Below are 6,345 nucleotides of genomic sequence, written 5' to 3'. Positions count from 1 at the left end.
CTCAGTGGAAGCAAGGCTCAACTGAGTGGAAAAACTCAACTAAATAACTGGTTGACGCGTGCTACTCCTCCTGTACAAGACCGCTCAGTGGTAACGAGGCTTAAGAAACTCATTCTTCAACACCTCTCCAGGCTATGAGGGAATAGTCAGATAATGCGAGTTTCATTTTCTCTTCCATTGAGATTGGCTCCACTGAATAAAAGTGTTGTTTTTCTAGAATATGGCCTTGAATAATGACCTTTACACAGACCTCTACACCAACCTCACCAAAATTCTCAAACTAATGGCCCTGGTAGGGTATTCCATGACACACAGGTCCTTGGTGACAAGCCAAAGCATGATTTAGGGCCCCTTTCTAAGAAGAAACAATCAAGACTAAGTTACAGTCCATTGCCGGGATCCCCCACTCTGGATGCAAGTCTGGAGTTGAGAGTCTCAGGTGAGAGCCTGGTGGCTTTGGTTCTCCCAAAAGTCCCTGGTTGGATCCACCCCACAGTTTAGATGTCGGAGCACTCCCCAATGTACCATCACCTGGAGGAAAGCTCCAAAGGGACTGGTGCAACGTGATTTAGGTGGTAATCAAAGACCCTCAGCAGGCCAACACTCGTTAATGGAACTGGGATATTGGGATTTGTAAAAGTTTATATAAAATGTCTTAAAAATTAAAAAGAAAAAAATCATAACATTTTTTAAATCCTGTCTTGTGAGGAGGTTTTATAGCTTTAAGGTAGATTTATAGTGAAACCTTTAAAATTGCTTTTCATTCTTGATATAAATGTTTAAATAAATAAAGCTATCATTAAAAAAATGCAACATTTACAACACAAAGCACTTTTTGGAGCTGTCCTGGTAAAAATCAAACTCAGTGTTGTGTGCTTCTGAGACTTAAGATGAAACCTATATGTCTCTGAACACGAAAACCACAGTAAGTATACGAGTATCAAATTTTAGATGAAAAGACCTTTTACACCTGGTGATGTGTCAAATGCTGGGTTGGAAAGTTAGATCAAGATATTTCCAGTGTGGTAAAACAAAGAAATAAGGCGCCAATCAGATTGCTCAGTAGCTGCCCCCTCCCTCTGTATAAGATCATATTCAAGTGAATCATTTTTAATGTTAAAGTTTCGATTACTGGAGTCTAATCGAAGTGGAGTAGCAGATATGTTTATTTTATTTTATTTTCTGCTGTCATTCAAAGATGGGTGTAAGTACAATGATCAAATTTTGCCTAAAACAATAATAATTTAAAGACTTTTTTTTGTTCTTAATTCAGGACATGTTTGAGCCTAATTTGCTGACTACTCTTTTAGGGTGTACAGATGATCGGTCGTTTCAGACAAAGACTGTGGTTGTTGGTGATCATGTGAAGTTGGAATGTTCACGTAGATCTGAAGGAGACGTGTTTTGGATGAGAACCAGTTCCGGAAATTCTCTTGAGGTTTTGGACAAAAATTGGAGCAAAACTAAAGTTTCTTACCTACCTGGAATACTTGAGCTACACATTGCTGACACAAACCTACATGATGCAGCGTTTTACATCTGCCTAAGAAAAAGGAATGGAAATATTTTATCTTTGAGCATAACACACCTTATAGTTAAAGGTAAGTACACTATCAAAAAACACTTTTTGAAAAATATAAATTAATAATGCATGGTATTAATACTTTGCATTTTAGGTTTGATTTGTGATCTATAAAAGTGATTTTCTTTTATATTAACTCTTTTTTTTCTTTGCTATCAGAACCTGCTGTGCCCACAGTTCCTCCATCTACTCCAGAATGTTCTGAAAACTTCTTGACTTTGCGATGTTCAGTTCTTCAGGATTCTCAGAATAAGTCATGTCCTTCAGATGAGAACGTCTTTTGTTTCAGTGCGGAATCAAATTACTCAAACACAAATAGTGCTGCAGAAAACAGAGGAGATGCTGCTGTGAATGACTTCTGTTTCTCAAGCTTCTTTAAAAATCGGACTTCTTCTGATCATTTGAAATATTACTGTGCTGTACCCAAATGTGAGGAGAAGATACAAAAAAATGAATCATCATCTCACTCTGAAGTTACGGGTATGTATTAAATTAGACAATACACTGGAAAAAAAATCAAAGATACAAAAGCAATTAGGTAATTTTGATCATTGTCTTCATTTTAAATTTGCAGTAAAGTTGTGGAACTCAAACAAGGACGATGTAATTAGAAACATACTCATCGCTGCTTTGGCTGCAAGTCAAGTATTGATAGTGTTCCTGTGCATTTTGGTCAAGAAACTAAAGACAAACTTAAAAAGCTGTTCTTGTGGTAAGTGAACTCAACTATAAATGAAGCTGTGGTTTTCATAACTTATTTCACATTATTTAGTCTGTTTAGTTTAGAAATTCTTCATATCTTATGATCTACCATCTGCTTCTGTAAAATTGTCAGCATGAAGCCCAATGAGGCATTGTTTGTGATATTGGGCTATATTAATAAAACTGAATTGAATTAGTTGAATTTATTTTCTCCATTTAGATGCAGTTCTTCAACAAATGCAAACATCAACCACAGATCTTCAAAATCAACAGGCAAGGAGTTAAAAAAAAGAACAGCTGCAAAATAATTGATATTCCAATTTTTTTACAAGTATTTTTACTTTTCTTTTAAATTGTTCTCTCTGGTATCATTTTTATTTTCAAAGAAAGAAGAAGACCCGTTGGTTTATTCAGTAGCAGCTTTCAGCAGAAGAAAATCCTCAAAAAAAGAGATGAGAAGCCATGATGATGACAAAGAAGAAACCATCTACTCAAACATTGCTGTTCATGAGCTTTGAAATGTGGAACAAAATAAAATGTTTTTTTTTTTCAGTAAAGCGCACAGTGAAGGACAGATTCTTTGGTTGTATTCATATGACATAATGTTCTGTTTTTGTATTGTTCTTTGAAATAACCATAGCTGGAAAAAATATTTATTGTCAAGATAATATATTTGAAATTAAACCAGACTGTTAACTGATGATTTTGTTCAGTGCTGTATTTTTCTTGTCAATTCCTTTAACATAGGAAGCAATTTTCATAGAAGCTAAAAAATTTAGAAAAAGTAAAAAAATTAATAGATGCCCTAAACTCAAATGTAACACTCTATTTAAGAATGGTGACCATAAGTTCTCATTTTTACATTCATAAAAAAATTATGTAAACGAATTATAAAATATTCAATTATTTAGGTATTGCAAAATGTGATATCCTGATTGAAGACACACTTAAGGATGGTAGCATAATTGTCAGCAATGTAGACAAAAACTTAATGAGTAAAAGTAGCTTTTACTCATTGCTCTAACTGCTGCCTGATCGCCAAGCCCGTGACTCAAATCGTGCTCCGGGAACTCAGATCACCTCAATTCGCATCTATGTCAATGACGTAACATTGAAACTGGCCACCTCCAGTTGTGTACGTTGCATTAGAGCAAAAAAGGGTCATGCCCATTTTTTTTCTACAGGCATGCTGCGGGCAACAGGTCATAGCGAACAATTAAACAACTAATCAGAGTGAGTAAGGGTGAAGTAGGTGAGATTCAAGCATTTTTTAGCATTTTTTCAACCCCCTCATTCCCTCAATAAAAGCCTGCACACAGTGCACGGAGGCCCATTTAAGCTGTTTAAGTGATAAGTATGCTGTCCTGTCCCGCCACTTTTCTGCAGACTCAGTATCAGAAATGAGAACATTTGACAATCATAGTGTAGTTTGGGTGTAAGTGAGGAGCCAATACTAACATCTTAGCAACTACTAGAGTGAGGTGTAAGGGGACTTTTTGACAGTATCCCCGACGTGCCATTAGACCAGCAAATGCTTCATACGTTTTCTAAATACATGACAATGGTACGCTCCAGATTTATGATGTTCCTATAGTGACTGCACGAGCCTCATGGGAGCAACCCCAACACCTGCAGTATGGTTCAAATTTACTTAGGTCTTTCAAACAGGCAATGATAGGTGTCCAAATCCCAGCCTCTAGGGCCGATGTTCTACATGTTTTTTTTTAACCAACCTGCCACTGAAGCTCCCTATTGTTTATACACACCTGATCCAGGTAATCAACAGCAGATAAGGCAGGATTTCTGGAAAACCAGCAGGAAGACGGCTCTCGAGGCCTGGATTTGGACACCCCTGATGTAGACTCTCTAACATGAATTGACAGATCGCTCCAGAGTTTTTGAGATGCAGCACCAAAGAGTTTTAGTGTTGTTTTTGGTACTTTTAGAATCAGCTGATCATGAAGCTGGAATCATCTCAGATTGGTTTGTTGAACATGCCACGGAATTCACTGGACTCAAATGACCTCCACACTCACCAGATCTCAACCCAATATATCACCTTTGGGCTGAGGTAGAACAGGAGATCGGCATCGTGGATGTTCAGCCGACAAATCTGTAGGAACTGGGTGATGATATCATGTCCATGTGGACCAAACTCTGAGGAATGTTTCTAGTACCTTGTTGAATCTATGTCACCAAGGATTAAAGATTATTGATATATAGATACTTTTGTTTTGATATACACAAAACCATAAGTATATATGTGCGGCAGACTGGCGACCTGTCCAGGGTAAAACCCTCCTTCTCCTGTCAGCAGCCGGGTTAGGCTCCGGCACCCGAGCGACCCCGAAAGGGACAAAGCGGATGAATAAGCGAATAAGTATATAGATATTTTTGTGGAAGAAAGTGTAAAGAAAGGGATGATGGAATATTAGTGGAGGCCTGCAGTCCCGCCCACAACTCCGAGGTGAATTTCTGATTGACTGTTGCCGCTGTACAGAAATTATGTTCTAGAAAGCAACAGGTTTTCGGATTGTGTCTAAAAATGGCATAATCATCATTATAACATTGGAAACACTTTTACAATAAATCAAAAGATATTTGAAGTGGAACTTTAATAAAAAAGTAATTATTACTTATTTAAATATAAGCAAAATAGCTAAACATGATTTGCTAAATCTTTCAATCACATTACAAGATACTTTTAATTTGTAAAGAAGACACATTTTGTAACCAAAGCATATGAAGAAAATTTCTTTATTTGGAAAATATAATCATTCCTTTTACAAGAAAAACACTTAACGGTTTAGGCACACTCCAATTTTTATTCAGTTTAGAGATCTTATGAATACAAACTTTTTAATTGTGATCTGTCATAACATTTGTCTTAATAATATTATTTAAAATGAACAAAACTTAAATTGCATAGTTAAAAACAGATTATTAAAACTATAGGACATGATTATGAAATCTCCTGCCTTTTTTATGTGTATCAAAATAGATTACCTAATTATTACTTCAAATTAAATGCAAGATGCTGACAAATACTGCATTTCTATTGTGACTTTTTAAACCACTGAAAAATAGCAAGTAATTCAAACCATAAAAAAATGTGCTGTTTTATCTTTAAATAATGCTGCAAAGCTAAAATCCAACAAAGGTAAATATCCGTTCTGCTTTATTGTTCACACTAATTAAGAATAAAAATACTTTTTAAGTCATTGCTAATCTATTTGAGAACTCAAACAAAGGCTGGATGATGACTTATATGACAGGTTGGTCACAAAGGAGGAACAAGTATATCTGTAGAGGTTAGTTAACTAGAGTAACAGATGGGGAGGTTGTTTGTCAGGTTAAGTTGACCAATGGCAGGAATGGAAATGTGTTGACTAATTCCATAAGTGTGATTGAAAGATTGAGGAACTTTAATGAGCAGATGAATGAAGACATCTCAGAGAGAAGGAAAGGTGGCTGTTGTGCAGAAGAAAGTAAAAACGATCAGTACAATTGGTGTGAAGAAGACACTGACGAGACAAGATAAAGAGTGGAAAAAAGTTTCTGATGATTCTGATATCTACAGACAGTGTTGTATGGCCAACACACTCTCACAAAAGTTTGGCTTTTGTTAAAAATCATCATGCTGACTTTGTTTAAGGCTTTCTATCCCCTAATGTTCACAGCAAATCTTTGGGTGAACCACAAGACAGCCAGGTGAGACGCTGCAGGTGGGTTATAATGATACCTTAAGAGATGTTTTGAGAAAGTCTATGGACGAGTGCAAATGAGCTGTTTCTAACAGAATTAACACCTTACACGGTCTACTGCGCACCCTCATATTCAAGTTTATGTGAAGGCTGGATACCACTAAAAACACTCTTATTATCTTCATACACAAGATCAAGTTTAGTGCCGCTCGTCTTACATCTAGTACCTGAAAACACTGGAGGAGCTGCCTTCTTACCTTCCGTTTTAAGTAATTTATATTGTGTTTTTTAACAATTGTGCTTTTACGAATTGCTTTTCAACTGTGTTTTAATATTTTCTGTAGACGTTTGCTTTTG

The 6,345-nt window shown here is 36.2% G+C and overlaps 1 long non-coding RNA gene across 1 annotated transcript; it reads left to right on the top strand.

Annotated features, from left to right (window-relative positions):
* Window positions 1-1,845: 1,845 nt before the first annotated feature.
* LOC118599213 lies at window positions 1,846-2,548 on the top strand. The gene is made up of 3 exons (XR_004948515.1): window positions 1,846-2,062; window positions 2,157-2,294; window positions 2,505-2,548. It is a non-coding gene; the product is annotated as an uncharacterized LOC118599213 (long non-coding RNA).
* The last annotated feature ends 3,797 nt before the right edge of the window (window positions 2,549-6,345 follow it).

This window comes from Oryzias melastigma, linkage group LG10 (genome assembly GCF_002922805.2).
Source record: "Oryzias melastigma strain HK-1 linkage group LG10, ASM292280v2, whole genome shotgun sequence".
In the NCBI taxonomy this organism is placed as follows: Eukaryota; Metazoa; Chordata; class Actinopteri; order Beloniformes; family Adrianichthyidae; genus Oryzias; species Oryzias melastigma.
This window is presented reverse-complemented; position numbering and strand designations above follow the sequence as displayed.